Source organism: Garra rufa, chromosome 11 (genome assembly GCF_049309525.1).
Source record: "Garra rufa chromosome 11, GarRuf1.0, whole genome shotgun sequence".
NCBI lineage: Eukaryota > Metazoa > Chordata > Actinopteri > Cypriniformes > Cyprinidae > Garra > Garra rufa.
Window position 1 is genome coordinate 13531021 of NC_133371.1, and position 17356 is coordinate 13548376.

The window sequence follows — 17356 nt, forward strand, 5'->3', positions numbered from 1 at the left end:
ACTCAGTAATAGGTCTCAAAAACAGTTAAAATGTTTTATTTTTCTGTTTCTTCTTTTTTCGATGTGATGGGTGTCTTCACTGTACATAATGTAAAACCTTGATGCACATTTTCAATCATTTGAGGAATCTTGCAAATAAAGAAAGAACGAGAACTATGAAGATATGCTGTTCTACTAGCACCAAAATTGGCTGGCTGAAAATGATTTATCTTCAGTTTTGTGAGAATTTCAGTGTTGAGCTATATATCTGCCCTGGGCTGCTTTGACATTTATCATAGGCTGTAACGTTTTTATAACATATTGTAAATTACTGTCAAACACCTGTTTCTACGTCACTAATAGTTAACATGGCTTGCATAAAGCAATAAAACCAAATAAATTGTTTCTGACATTTAGACTTGTATATATATACTGAGATCCAAAAATTAATTATCAAATTCACAACTTAATAGGAACCTATTATTAATAGCAATAATGTGTTGTATTCTACTGTGCATCCACACCAACCACTGAGCTAAAAGCTCTTGAGGGGTTTCTAAGTCAGAAAAGGATTAGAATCTTCCTTCAGGCACTTTCACTAAATGTAAATGTGAAGGTTTTAAATAGAAACAACTGATATGAACCTTTTCACACTAGATCTTACTGTTTTTTTTTTTCCCTTTATCAGTTTTTTTCTTCTTTATCGTCGGGTGATGAAACACCATCAGGTTACTTATTTTATTACTCATTTTATTATGTTTAATCTGGCATGGTGACAACATACTTAAGCAAAGAAACCGACATTCGTTTATGAAAAGTGCTACTGGGAAAACGACTGGGGGTATAACTAACCTTTTTACTAATGTTAAATATAGTTAAAATTATATAACCTTATGCCGTTATGCAAATGTTGAATGTTTTCCAAATCTGTGCACAAGCACAAGCATAACAAAATACATAACCTGGTTTGACACAAACTTCAAACAGTGAACAAAACCGCGAAACATAATTGTGCATGTTGCTGAAACATCAAATCAAGCAGGTCATATACTTTTTAACGACAAATTAATAAAATCTTTCCAGCTGGTTAAACAAGTCTCATATGCAATGTCATTAAAAACTAAAAGACATAAATGATCAACAAATGTTTTGGTACCCCAAACTGCACAATATTTTACAGTGACTTTTATAGTCTGTAATCATTGGAAGTTGTAAAACATGAGCAAAAGTTACAGTCGTTTGCCATTCAGAGACATTGTTCAAGTGGCATTTATTCAAAATCATTCTTTACAGAAATTAAATGTATGTGCATAAAGAGTCCTAAAACTTATAACAGTATTATGTTCTGATCCTGCTTTTCATTCTTTAAGCTGTATGACCTTGTGAGAATTCTGCTAACTGAGCAAGGCATTTGATAATCAAAGTCACAGATCTGGCCTCTGGCTGGAACAGGTTTAGTTAACATTTCACAACATATTATAAATTACATGACTGTCATGCTACTACTACTGTCACACGATCATGTTACAACATTAATGAGATATAGGCTACAAATCAATACAAAGGTAAAAAAGGTTTTCTGCCAACTGCAGAAAAAAAAAGTAGGATACGCGTAATGGATATTTCATTAATCATTTTGAAACATCGAATGGTTGATGTGGAATGCTACATCTCTACGTAGACGCAGATGAGGAAATGATTTTTCTATTTTTCCGAATAAACAAAAATTTCAGACCAAAAGAAATACATATATAAGTAAATAAGTAAAACTCAAACTGAGGCTAATTGTTATAAAGTTGAACAATTATTCAAAAAAGAAAAGACATCAAAATGTCAACTCAGATTAACGTTAAAACACTGATGCACAATGTGGCTTTGGGCAGAACTGTTACGAGAACGCAAATGATCCTGTCCATCATAGCTTGAAATTTGCCTTTGGGTTGCTAAGACAAAATGAACTCTTTACACTATTTTAAAATGCCTTGTGGCTAAAAAACACCTGAAGGCTAGACCACTCCTACTCACTGAAAGTATAAAACTAACACCACCACCTGCAGTGCTCATCCTGAATCTTTAATCCACCTGTGCATCGGCCCATCAGTGCGACAACATAAGCAGTATGTTCAAGTCAGCGTTCCAGTCAAGCTTCCAGAACATCCTCGGCTTTGTGAGTGATCTCTCAGACTTTCTTGCACTCTTGACATACATTAGCCTTTCTAAATTAACTTGTGCATTTTCAGAGATAGCTGAAGTTGTGTTTAAGTGTATGTAACATACACTCTTAAAATTAAAGGTGCTTTAAAAGGTTATTTACAGCAATACCATCGAAGAAACATTTTTGGTTCCACAAAGAACCATTAAGTCAAAGGTTCTTTAAAGAACCATCTCTTTCTTATCTTTTTATAATCTGAAGAACCTTTTGTGAAACAGAAAGGTTCTTCAGATGTTAAAGGTTCTTTATGGAACCATATAAACAAAAACGGTCTTCTATGGCATCGCAAAGCACCTTTATGTGTAAGAGTCCACAGAAATGCAGAATACTATATTTATTATGCAGAGCGTCCCTTACGTGAGTCTTATCTCTGGAGGACTAAAAGCTGGGAAAGCTATCTTCATTCAGGGAGCTGTTCCCCCTGGATGTGAGAGGTGAATCTTTCTGTTCTTGACTTGAGTTCTCTAGAAATGCAAGTGTGTTTAAGTAACTAGTTAACTCCTTCACATTGTCTTTGATCATTGCAGCTTTGTGGTGAATCTGAAGTGTGGGGAGTCTGAAGGAGATGACATTGCTTTTCAAATCAAGCCCCAGTTCAGCAGCAACTGCATAGTCCTAAACAGCCGCCAAAATGGGTCATGGGGGAAAGAGGAGAAAGTGGAATTACCTTTAAAACAGGGGAGCGGCTTTGATCTGATCATTTCCATAAATTCTGAAAATTATCAGGTGTGTTTTGGTGTTTGTTCTATGCAAAGAGTGCATTGTGCAAAGGCAAAAAGTTTTAAAAAGATATCTAAATATAGTCATTTTCTATCTGAAGGTGTTTTTGAATGAATGCGAAGTTGGCCAATTTCAGCATCGTATACCTCTGGATCGTGTCATTGCTCTAAATGTTGGAGGAGAAGTTACGTTGACAAACGTGGCATTCATCGAGGTGAGTGATCCTCCTCTTTTACATATGTTTTTAGACTACATTAAAATTAATTTAGTTTTCATTACAACACAGGCATTTATGTTATTTTTTTGCGTTAGGCAATAATACTAGACAGATAAACACTTCAGCATACTCATCATGTCTTATGTGATGCAGCAGTCCTGCAATGTGACCTGCTATACTCCATCAAAACCTATTATAAATGGCAAATTAGCTAATTCTTTGATTTGTAATATGCAAGACTATACTATAATCACAATTGGAAGTGTGTCTGGATTACTTAAAAAAATTAATGTCACTATAGAACTGCTTAAGTAAATAAAAGCAAAAGGTAATGAAAAAAAAAGTCTGGTAGATATTATACAAATTGTGTTATTCAACTCTTACCATCTTGCTTTTACAGAGCTGGGCTGGATCTTCTATCTTTGAGCAGGGTACAAGAATGCTTCGCTCGCAGAAAGGGACTGTGACTTCTGGAGAACATTCTTCTGTGCTGGGTGGAAGCTGGTCGTTGATTGGCTCTGAACATAATGTGCAAACTATCCATCCACACATGGGATTTTCATTGAGCAACCCAGTTCAAAATCCTGTGAGTACCAGACACTTTCCAGGGATTCAGAACACAACAAAGTGCAAGCACAGAAACAGCAAGGCATACATTTTTTTTTTTTTTTGGATTTTTGATCTATCCCTTTTAAATAAAATATAAAAAATCTGAAGTTTAAAGACTGCCATAAGAATCAGGTTAATATAGGCTGATGCCTATTTTCTTGTGTTTACTGCAGACTCTTCCTTATGTGGGCCCAATACAAGGGGGACTGAAAGAAGGCATGGCCTTGTACTTGAAGGGAGTCGTTCCTACTAATGCTGATCGGTAAAGAATTGTTTTGTTGGACAGTTTGGTGAAAAAAAGAAGAAGAAGAAGAAGAAAAAGAAGTGTAAAAACTGTTGTTTAGATTTGTTTGTTTTAAAATGTTTCTTCATCCCTGCAGGTTTTCAATCAATTTCAAGACTGGTCAGTCAGACAGTGATGACATTGCTTTCCACTTTAACCCTCGAATGGACCAGGAGGTGGTCATGAACAGCTTTAGAAATGGAGGATGGGAGGCTGCGGAAAGTGTCTCTGGCAACCCATTTAAAAAAGGAGAAGCGTTTGAGATGTTCACTTTGATCAAATCCGAAGGATATGAGGTGTGTGTTTTGAGACAGGAAAGTCATCAGATTACCCTTAAAGAAAGCAAGGATCTTGTCCTCACATGGGTTGTGTTCCTTGGGTTCTTCAGGTATATGTGAATGGTAAGGAGCAGTACACATTCAAGCACCGTATACCGCTGGAAAAAGTGACTACATTATATATCAAGGGAGATGTGGTTGTGAACCTTTTTGGCTTCATACAAGTAAGTTACATTTTCTACAGCTGTAGAAATATTGCAACATGAATGATACTGTGTCAGAATCCAGTGAGAATGACATGAAGATTGATATGCTTTCTAAATACAGTACATTCTCTCTGTTACCTCATTAGAACTGGGGCACATCTTCATTTCCTACAGAAGTCACAACATTCCCCGGTGTAAGCAGGCCACGTAGGGAACTTTCAACCATACAATCAGAGATCTCGCAGCCAGTCCAAAACCCTGTGAGTGACCAGTCTTATCCAGTGACTGCACAACAAACTGCAATCACTTAATGAAACAGCAAATTCTCTATTGCGACAAGTTCAAAATCTAGAGTTCAGAATCTAGTTAATATACGCTAATGCCCATTTACTTGTGTTTACTGCAGACCCTTCCTTATGTGGGCCAAATTTCTGGAGGACTGAAAGAAGGCATGGCCTTGTACTTACAGGGAGTTATTCCTCCTAATGCTGACCAGTGAGGAATTTATTTATTTATTGTACAGTTTGGGAAAATTTGACAAAAATACATCACTGTTATTTGGGTTTGGGTGCTTGAACACATTTAAACTTCTATACAGGTTTCAACTAAATTTCAAGACTGGGCAGTCTGAGAATGATGACATTGCTTTTCACTTCAACCCTCGAATGAACCAGAAGGTGGTCATGAACAGCTTTAGGAACGGAGGATGGGAGACTGAGGAAAGTGTCTCTGACAACCCCTTTAAAAAAGGAGAAGCTTTTGAGATGTTCGCTGTCATGAAATCCGAAGGATATCAGGTATATGTTTTGTCACTTAAAACCTGCAGTACACACCTAAAAAAGAAGTTAGAACCTTGTCCTCACACATATTGCTTTGGTTCATCAGGTATACGTGAATGGTAAGGAGCAGTACACATTCAAGCACCGTATACCGCTGGAAAAAGTGACTGCGTTAAATATCAATGGAGATGTTGCCATGAACCTTTTTGGCTTTATAAAAGTAAGTTACATTTTCTGGAAATATTGCAGCATGAATGGTACTGTGTCAGAATCAAGTGGGAATGACATGGAGAGTAAAGAGCTTTCTAAATACACTCTGTTCATTCTTTAGAACTGGAGCGCATCCCCATTTGTTACTAAAGTCCAGTCAACAACTGCATATCTGGGTAGCCCACGTGAAAAAAGATCTACTGTACAATTAGAGATCTCGCAGCCAGTCCAAAACCCTGTGAGTAGCCAATAATTTCTTCTAACATCTGCACAACAAAGTGAAACGGCAGTACATGAGACCTATTTCAGCAAAAAGCAATTATCTCACTACAATTTCAGGATTGTGATGACAGCTTTAAACATGTGAAATTTCAGATTTAATGATTGATACAGGCTGATGGCAATTTTCTTGATTTTGCTGCAGAACCTTCCTTATGTGGCACCAGTGTTAGGAGGACTGAAAGAAGGCTTGGCCTTGTATTTGCAGGGAGTTGTTCCCACTAATGCTGAACAGTAAGAAATCATTTAGTTTGAAAAATTGGGAAATTGAACAAAAACAATTCAGTTATTATTTGGGTTCAGATTCTTAAACACATATCAACTTCTATACAGGTTTCAACTAAATTTCAAGACTGGGCAGTCTGAGAATGATGACATTGCTTTCCACTTTAACCCTCGAATGGACCAGAAGGTGGCCATGAACAGCATCAGAAACGGAGGATGGGAGACTGAGGAAAGTGTCTCTGACAACCCCTTTAAAAAAGGACAAGCTTTTGACATGTTTACTGTCATCAGATCTGAAGGATATCAGGTACACTTTTTGAGAACAAGACTCACCACACCCCTACAAGGAAACTTGTATTCATTTGTGTTGTGTTGCTTCAATTAATCAGGTTTATGTGAATGGTAAAGAGCTGTACACATTCAAGCACCGTATACCGCTGGAAAAAGTGACTACGTTAAATATCAATGGAGATGTTGCTGTGAACCTTTCTGGTTTCATACAAGTAAGTTACTTTTTCTTCAGATTAAACAATATCACAGCATGAATGTTATAGTCACAAAATCAGTTAAGAATGGCTTGGAGAGTGAAGAGCTTTCTAAAGTCACTTTTTCTCTGTTCCCCCATCAGAACTGGAGTAGTTCTTTGTTTCCTACAGAAGTTACATCAACAGTTACTGGTCTGGGAAGCTTACATTGGGAACTTCCCCCCGTACAATTAGAGATCTTGCAGCCAGTCCAAAACCCCGTGAGTGACCAATCTTTACGAGTTACTTCTGAAAGCACAACAAATGGCAAACATTGAAGAGCAATTGTCTCACCACAGTTTTAAGATTGCGATGACCATTTTAAACATTGTTGAAATTCTATATTCCCATTTGCTGGGGTCAAATCCTGCCATAAAAATCAGGTTAAATATACATTGAAGCCTATTTACTTGTGTTTACTGCAGAACCTTCCTTATGTGGGCCAAATTTCTGGAGGATTAAGAGAAGGCATGGCCTTGTACTTACAGGGAGTTATACCTACTAATGCTGACCAGTAAGGAATCTTTTTTGGACAGTTTTGGGAAATTGGACAAAAACAAATCACTGTTATTTGGGTTTGGGTGCTTAAACACATTTCAACTTTTATACAGGTTTCAACTAAATTTTAAGACTGGGGAGTCTGAGAATGATGACATTGCTTTTCACTTCAACCCTCGAATGGACCAGAAGGTGGCCATGAACAGCTTTAGGAATGGAGCATCGGAGGCAGAGGAAAGTGTCTCTGACAACCCCTTTAAAAAAGGACAAGCTTTTGACATGTTCACTGTCATCAGATCTGAAGGATATCAGGTACACATTTTGAAAACGAGACTCAGCACACCCATAAAAGCAATCTAGTGACTTGTATTTACATGTGTTGTGTTGCTTCAATTCATCAGGTTTATGTGAATGGTAAAGAGCTGTACACATTCAAGCACCGTATACCACTGGAAAAAGTATCAACGTTGAATATCAATGGAGATGTGGCTGTGAACCTTTCTGGTTACATACAAGTAAGTTACTGTTTCTTCTGCTGAAACAAAATTGCAGAATGGATGATACTGTCATGGAATCCAGTGAGAATGGCTTAAACGGATAAGAGATTTCTAAAGTCATCTTTTCCCTCATTAGAACTGGAGCACATCTTTACTTCCTACAAAAGTTACAAGAAAAATCACCAGTCTGGGCAGCTCATATGGGGAACTTTCCACTGTACAATCAGAGATCTCACAGCCAGTCCAAAACCCTGTGAGTGACCAGTCTTTTTCAATGACTTCTAAAAGCACAACAAATTGAAAGCACCTAATAAAAAAGCTGTGCATGGGAACTGTTTCACCCAAGGGCAATTGTCTCACCACAGATTCAAGATTGTGATGACCATTTTAAACACTGTTGAAATTCTATATTCCCATTTCTTGAGGTCAAATCCTGCCATAAGAATTTGGTTAATATATGTTAAAGCCTATTTACTTGTGTTTACTGCAGAACCTTCCTTATGTGGGCCAAATTTCTGGAGGAATAAGAGAAGGCATGGCACTGTACTTACAGGGAGTTATTCCTACTAATGCTGACCAGTAAGAAATCTTTTTTGGACAGTTTTGTGAAAATGGACAAAAACAAATCACTGTTATTTGGGTTTCAATGCTTAAACACATTTCAACTTTTAAACAGGTTTCAACTAAATTTTAAGACTGGGCCATCTGAGAATGATGATATTGCTTTTCACTTCAACCCTCGAATGGACCAGAAGGTGGCCATGAACAGCTTCAGGAAAGGAGGATGGGAGACGGAGGAAAGTATCACTGACTGCCCCTTTCAAAAGGGAGAAGCTTTTGAGATGTTCACTATTATCAAACCCGAAGGATATCAGGTATGTGTTTTGAGACACAAAACTTGCAGCACACACCTTAAAAGGACACTAGAACCTTGTCCTCACAGGGGTTGCGTTGCTTTGGTTCATCAGGTATACGTGAATGGTAAGGAGCAGTACACGTTCAAGCACCGTATACCGCTGGAAAAAGTGACTACATTAAATATGATTGGAGATGTCCGCATGAACCTTTTAGGCTTTATAAAAGTAAGTTACATTTTTATTGCTGCTGTGGAAATATTTCAGCATGAATGGTACTGTCAGAATCCAGTGAAAATAAAATTAAAAGTAAATAGCTTTCTAAATACACTCTTTCTCTTTCCTCTTTAGAACTGGAGCACATCCCCATTTGTTACTAAAGTCAAGACAACACCTGCACATCTGGGTTGCCCACGTGAAAAAGGTTCCACTGTACATTCAGATATCTTGCAGCCAGTCCAAAACCCTGTGAGTAACCGATCATTTCCAGTGGCATCTGACTGCACAACAAAGTGAAAGCACCTAATAAAAAAGCAGTACATAAGACCTGTTTCAGCAAAGAGCTATTATCTCATGAGAATCCAGTGAGATTATGATGACAGCTTTAAACATAAATTAAATTCTATATTTCCTGTTTCAGTGATTAATACATTTGAAATTTGTGTTTTAATGGATAAAACAGACTGATGGCTATTTTTTTTTTTTTTTTTTGCTGCAGAAGCTTCCTTTTGTGGCCCCAGTTGAAGGAGGGCTGAAAGAAGGCATGGCCTTGTACTTGCAGGGAGTTGTTCCCACTAATGCTGAACAGTAAGGAATCATTTTGTTTTAAAATGTTGGATATTGAACAAAAGCATTTCATTGTTATTTGTGTTCAGGTTCTTAAACACATTTCAATTTCTACAGGTTTCAACTAAATTTCAAGACTGGGCAGTCTGAGAATGATGACATTGCTTTTCACTTCAACCCTCGAATGGACCAGAAGGTGGCCATGAACAGCTTCAGGAACAAAGGATGGGAGACTGAGGAAAGTATCATTGACAGCCCCTTTAAAAAAGGAGAAGATTTTGAGATGTTCACTGTCATCAAACCCGAAGGATATCAGGTATGTGTTTTGAGACACAAAACTTTCAGCACACACTTTAAAAGGACACTAGAACCTTGTCCTCACAGGGGTTGTGTTGCTTTGGTTCATCAGGTATACGTGAATGGTGTGGAGCAGTACACATTCAAGCATCGTATACCGCTGGAAAAAGTGACTGCATTAAATATGATTGGAGATGTCCGCATAAACCTTTTAGGCTTTATAAAAGTAAGTTACATTTTTTTTGCTGCTGTGGAAATATTTCAGCATGAATGGTACTGTCAAAATCCAGTGACAACAAACTTAAAAGTAATTAGCTTTCTAAATTCACTCTTTCTCTTTCCTCTTTAGAACTGGAGCACATCCCCATTTGTTACTAAAGTCAAGACAGCACCTGCACATCTGGGTTGCCCACGTGGAAAACGTTCAACTGTACATTCAGATATCTTGCAGCCAGTCCAAAACCCTGTGAGTAACCGATCATTTCCAGTGGCATCTGATTGCACAACAAAGTGAAAGCACTTAATAAAACAGCAATACATAAGACCTGTTTCAGCAAAGAGCTATTATCTCATGAGAATCCAGTGAGATTATGATGACAGCTTTAAACATAAGTGAAATTCTATATTTCCTGTTTCAGTGATTAATACGTTTGAAATTTCTGTTTTAATGGCTAAAACAGACTAATGGCTATTTTTTTTTTCTTTTTTTTTTTGCAGAAGCTTCCTTTTGTGGCCCCAGTTGCAGGAGGGCTGAAAGAAGGCATGGCCTTGTACTTGCAGGGAGTTGTTCCCACTAATGCTGAACAGTAAGGAATCATTTTGTTTTAAAATGTTGAATATTGAACAAAAGCATTTCACTGTTATTTGTGTTCAGGTTCTTAAACACATTTCAATTTCTACAGGTTTCAACTAAATTTCAAGACTGGGCAGTCTGAGAATGATGACATTGCTTTTCACTTCAACCCTCGAATGGACCAGAAGGTGGCCATGAACAGCTTCAGGAACAAAGGATGGGAGACTGAGGAAAGTATCATTGACAGCCCCTTTAAAAAAGGAGAAAATTTTGAGATGTTCACTGTCATCAAACCCGAAGGATATCAGGTATGTGTTTTGAGACACAAAACTTTCAGCACACACTTTAAAAGGACACTAGAACGTTGTCCTCACAGGGGTTGTGTTGCTTTGGTTCATCAGGTATACGTGAATGGTGTGGAGCAGTACACGTTCAAGCACCGTATACCACTGGAAAAAGTGACTGCATTAAATATGATTGGAGATGTCCGCATAAACCTTTCAGGCTTTATAAAAGTAAGTTACATTTTTATTGCTGCTGTGGAAATATTTCAGCATGAATGGTACTGTCAGAATCCAGTGACAACAAAATTAAAAGTAAATGGCTTTCGAAATTCACTCTTTCTCTTTCCTCTTTAGAACTGGAGCACATCCCCATTTGTTACTAAAGTCCAGTCAACAACTGCATATCTGGGTAGCCCACGTGAAAAAAGATCTACTGTACAATTAGAGATCTCGCAGCCAGTCCAAAACCCTGTGAGTAGCCAATAATTTCTTCTAACATCTGCACAACAAAGTGAAACAGCAGTAAATGAGACCTATTTCAGCAAAAAGCAATTATCTCACTACAATTTCAGGATTGTGATGACAGCTTTAAACATGTGAAATTTCAGATTTATTGACTGATACAGGCTGATGGCAATTTTCTTGATTTTGCTGCAGAACCTTCCTTATGTGGCACCAGTGTTAGGAGGACTGAAAGAAGGCTTGGCCTTGTATTTGCAGGGAGTTGTTCCCACTAATGCTGAACAGTAAGAAATCATTTAATTTGAAAAATTGGGAAATTGAACAAAAACAATTCAGTTATTATTTGGGTTCAGATTCTTAAACACATATCAACTTCTATACAGGTTTGAACTAAATTTCAAGACTGGGCAGTCCAAAAATGATGACATTGCTTTTCACTTCAACCCTCGAATGGACCAGAAGGTGGCCATGAACAGCTTTAGGAATGGAGCATGGGAGGCAGAGGAAAGTGTCTCTGACAACCCCTTTAAAAAAGGACAATCTTTTGACATGTTCACTGTCATCAGATCTGAAGGATATCAGGTACATATTTTGAAAACGAGACTCAGCACACCCATAAAAGCAATCTAGTGACTATATTTACATGTGTTGTGTTGCTTCAATTCATCAGGTTTATGTGAATGGTAAAGAGCTGTACACATTCAAGCACCGTATACCACTGGAAAAAGTGTCAACGTTGAATATCAAAGGAGATGTTGCTGTGAACCTTTCTGGTTACATACAAGTAAGTTACTGTTTCTTCTGCTGAAACAAAATTGCAGAATGGATGATACTGTCATGGAATCCAGTGAGAATGGCTTAAACGGATAAGAGATTTCTAAAGTCATCTTTTCCCTCATTAGAACTGGAGCACATCTTTACTTCCTACAAAAGTTACAAGAAAAATCACCAGTCTGGGCAGCTCATATGGGGAACTTTCCACTGTACAATCAGAGATCTCACAGCCAGTCCAAAACCCTGTGAGTGACCAGTCTTTTTCAATGACTTCTAAAAGCACAACAAATTGAAAGCACCTAATAAAAAAGCTGTGCATGGGAACTGTTTCACCCAAGGACAATTGTCTCACCACAGATTCAAGATTGTGATGACCATTTTAAACACTGTTGAAATTCTATATTCCCATTTCTTGAGGTCAAATCCTGCCATAAGAATTTGGTTAATATATGTTAAAGCCTATTTACTTGTGTTTACTGCAGAACCTTCCTTATGTGGGCCAAATTTCTGGAGGAATAAGAGAAGGCATGGCACTGTACTTACAGGGAGTTATTCCTACTAATGCTGACCAGTAAGAAATCTTTTTTGGACAGTTTTGTGAAAATGGACAAAAACAAATCACTGTTATTTGGGTTTCAATGCTTAAACACATTTCAACTTTTAAACAGGTTTCAACTAAATTTTAAGACTGGGCCATCTGAGAATGATGATATTGCTTTTCACTTCAACCCTCGAATGGACCAGAAGGTGGCCATGAACAGCTTCAGGAAAGGAGGATGGGAGACTGAGGAAAGTATCACTGACAGCCCCTTTCAAAAGGGAGAAGCTTTTGAGATGTTCACTATTATCAAACCCGAAGGATATCAGGTATGTGTTTTGAGACACAAAACTTGCAGCACACACCTTAAAAGGACACTAGAACCTTGTCCTCACAGGGGTTGTGTTGCTTTGGTTCATCAGGTATACGTGAATGGTAAGGAACAGTACACATTCAAGCATCGTATACCGCTGGAAAAAGTGACTACATTAAATATGATTGGAGATGTCCGCATAAACCTTTTAGGCTTTATAAAAGTAAGTTACATTTTTATTGCTGCTGTGGAAATATTTCAGCATGAATGGTACTGTCAGAATCCAGTGACAATAAAATTAAAAGTAAATAGCTTTCTAAATTCACTCTTTCTCTTTCCTCTTTAGAACTGGAGCACATCCCCATTTGTTACTAAAGTCAAGACAACACCTGCACATCTGGGTTGCCCACGTGAAAAACGTTCAACTGTACATTCAGATATCTTGCAGCCAGTCCAAAACCCTGTGAGTAACCGATCATTTCCAGTGGCATCTGACTGCACAACAAAGTGAAAGCACTTAATAAAACAGCAATACATAAGACCTGTTTCAGCAAAGAGCTATTATCTCATGAGAATCCAGTGAGATTATGATGACAGCTTTAAACATAAGTGAAATTCTATATTTCCTGTTTCAGTGATTAATACATTTGAAATTTGTGTTTTAATGGCTAAAACAGACTGATGGCTATTTTTTTTTTTTTTTTTTTTTTGCAGAAGCTTCCTTTTGTGGCCCCAGTTGCAGGAGGGCTGAAAGAAGGCATGGCCTTGTACTTGCAGGGAGTTGTTCCCACTAATGCTGAACAGTAAGGAATCATTTTGTTTTAAAATGTTGAATATTGAACAAAAGCATTTCACTGTTATTTGTGTTCAGGTTCTTAAACACATTTCAATTTCTACAGGTTTCAACTAAATTTCAAGACTGGGCAGTCTGAGAATGATGACATTGCTTTTCACTTCAACCCTCGAATGGACCAGAAGGTGGCCATGAACAGCTTCAGGAACAAAGGATGGGAGACTGAGGAAAGTATCATTGACAGCCCCTTTAAAAAAGGAGAAGATTTTGAGATGTTCACTGTCATCAAACCCGAAGGATATCAGGTATGTGTTTTGAGACACAAAACTTTCAGCACACACTTTAAAAGGACACTAGAACCTTGTCCTCACAGGGGTTGTGTTGCTTTGGTTCATCAGGTATACGTGAATGGTGTGGAGCAGTACACATTCAAGCATCGTATACCGCTGGAAAAAGTGACTGCATTAAATATGATTGGAGATGTCCGCATAAACCTTTTAGGCTTTATAAAAGTAAGTTACATTTTTATTGCTGCTGTGGAAATATTTCAGCATGAATGGTACTGTCAGAATCCAGTGACAATAAAATTAAAAGTAAATAGCTTTCTAAATTCACTCTTTCTCTTTCCTCTTTAGAACTGGAGCACATCCCCATTTGTTACTAAAGTCAAGACAACACCTGCACATCTGGGTTGCCCACGTGAAAAACGTTCAACTGTACATTCAGATATCTTGCAGCCAGTCCAAAACCCTGTGAGTAACCGATCATTTCCAGTGGCATCTGACTGCACAACAAAGTGAAAGCACTTAATAAAACAGCAGTACATAAGACCTGTTTCAGCAAAGAGCTATTATCTCACGAGAATCCAGTGAGATTATGATGACAGCTTTAAACATAAATTAAATTCTATATTTCCTGTTTCAGTGATTAATACGTTTGAAATTTCTGTTTTAATGGCTAAAACTAGGGTGACCATAATCTGAGAATCCAAAAAGAGGACACCCCCCCCCCCCCCCCCCCGAATCAGCAAAAGTGCCCAAGTGCTCAATAATGACAAAGCGCTTTAAGAAATCACACATTTATTTAAATTCTCTGTCTGTTTGAACTGAATCTTATATCAAAACCTTATTGCCCTGTAAAAATATCATCTCTCTTAGTCTTTTCTTTATACAGGCCTAATACAAACATAAATAAATAACACATAAAATGCTTAAATAAGAATTGCCTTGTAAATATATATATATTTTTTTTGCAATTCGTCTGTGAAACTACATTTGCGTTTCGGCATGTTAGTGTCACACAGCTCTTGCAGCGCAGCTCCTCGTTTGTTTTGTTTTGACAATTGGGTCTTTCACGTCATCAGACAGGTACCCAGGGCTGGACTGGGGTTAAAATTCGGCCCTGGACAAATTCAGCCCATCCGGCCCACAAGTTCCACATGAAAGTTTTCTTGGGTTTCCTGGTGAAAAAACCCCCAGCTAAAACCAGCCTGTGCTGGTTGGCTGGTTTTAGCTGGTCAGCAGGCTGGTTTCAGAAGGGTTTTGACCACTTTTCCAGCTTGGCCAGGCTGGTCTTAGCTGGTCAGGCTGGGAAACCACCAACTAAAAGACCAGCTAAAACCAGCTACTTCCAGCCTAAACTGGCCAACCAACCTAGGCTGGTTTTAGCTGTTTATTTCAGCAGGGTTATATGGTATTTAATTGGAGTACATAAATGAATAAAACAGGACATAAACAAATAATGATAAATACTGCTGAATTCAAATGCAACAAACTTAATTGCATTTTTGTCACAGAGAAATGCATGCAGTAAAGCATTGATTTTGAGCTAGAATGCAGGAAATTTGTTGCTAATAAATTATGTAATAAAAAAAAACCATTCAGTAATAAAAATCATCACCCTCATGTCGTTCCAAAACTGTATGGCTTACTTTCTTCTGTGGAACACAAAAGATATTTTGTAGAATGTAACCAAACATATTTGGTTACCCATGATTTCTACTTAATAGACAAAGGAAGATACTTTGAGAAATTCAAAACTTTTTTATGTTACACACTGTACACAGAAGAAAAAAGTTCATACAGGATTGAAATTACATGATGTTGAGTAAATGATGACAATTTTTATTTTTGGGTGAACTGTCCCTTTAAGAACTTTATTATGTATAGTAAACACCTAATTTATATAAGACCCATATTTAATTCTTTAATCAGGCTCTTATTGAATTAACATTTTACTCCAATTAAAACGAATTACAACTAAACATTTAAAAGAAAGAAATTATTGCTTAGAATATTAGTAAGACGGTGGTCACAAGAAAACATTAGTTATATGGTTTTTAAAATAAATAGTAATAATAAACTATGAAATTTTTTATAATTTGACAGTAATTATTTATTGGCGTTTTCCACTTTACTTCATCATGCAGTATCCAATGTCGTGGCTGTTTTCAGCCAGCCCAGCAGAACTTACAGAACCTTTAATGTTCTCATATCACATGACTGTATAACACAATTCTGTGTGTTACCTGAATGGATCAAGCAACTTACACTGTTTATCACTGTACATCGTGTCAGAAGTGCAGCGCGCCTTCGTCAGAACTGTGCGGGTGATTGATCCCACCGCTTCACACTTTTCGACTATTTGCGGTTTTGAATGCGCTATAATTTAAAATAGCGCCTAATATGGGGGAGGTCTCCCTCGCTTCGGTGATCGGCCCACTACTCCACCGGCCCACCTGGTATGTCCCGGGGCTCCCGATGGCCAGTACATCCCTGCAGGTACCTCAGAATAATGCCGGTGGGCAGTGGCTGCATTTAAAGTGCTGCATTAATGACGGTCAGTGAAATGAGGTAAAAAAAACAAAAACAAAAAAAAAAAAAACCGGACATTTTATGATATTTTACAAAATCCCCCCGGACATAATTTTATAGCCAAAAAGGAGGACATGTCCGGGTAAAAGAGGACGTATGGTCACCCTAACTAAAACAGACTAATGGCTATTTTTTTTTTTTTTTTTTTTTTGCAGAAGCTTCCTTTTGTGGCCCCAGTTGCAGGAGGGCTGAAAGAAGGCATGGCCTTGTACTTGCAGGGAGTTGTTCCCACTAATGCTGAACAGTAAGGAATCATTTTGTTTTAAAATGTTGGATATTGAACAAAAGCATTTCACTGTTATTTGTGTTCAGGTGCTTAAACACATTTCAATTTCTACAGGTTTCAACTAAATTTCAAGACTGGGCAGTCTGAGAATGATGACATTGCTTTTCACTTCAACCCTCGAATGGACCAGAAGGTGGCCATGAACAGCTTCAGGAACAAAGGATGGGAGACTGAGGAAAGTATCATTGACAGCCCCTTTAAAAAAGGAGAAAATTTTGAGATGTTCACTGTCATCAAACCCGAAGGATATCAGGTATGTGTTTTGAGACACAAAACTTTCAGCACACACTTTAAAAGGACACTAGAACGTTGTCCTCACAGGGGTTGTGTTGCTTTGGTTCATCAGGTATACGTGAATGGTAGGGAGCAGTACACGTTCAAGCACCGTATACCACTGGAAAAAGTGACTACATTAAATATGATTGGAGATGTCCGCGTGAACCTTTTAGGTTTTATAAAAGTAAGTTACATTTTTATTGCTGCTGTGGAAATATTTCAGCATGAATTGTACTGTGTCAGAATCCAGTGAGAATGACATGGAGAGTAAAAAGCTTTCTAAATACACACTTCTCTTTCCTCTTTAGAACTGGAGCGCATCCCCATTTGTTACAAAAGTCAAGTCAACACCTGCACATCTGGGCAGCCCATGTGAAAAAAGTTCCACTGTAAATTTAGATATCTTGCAGCCAGTCCAAAACCCTGTGAGTAACAGATAATTTCCAGTAATGTCTGACTGCACAACAATGTAAAAGCACTTAATAAAACTGCAGTACTTGAGACCCTTTTC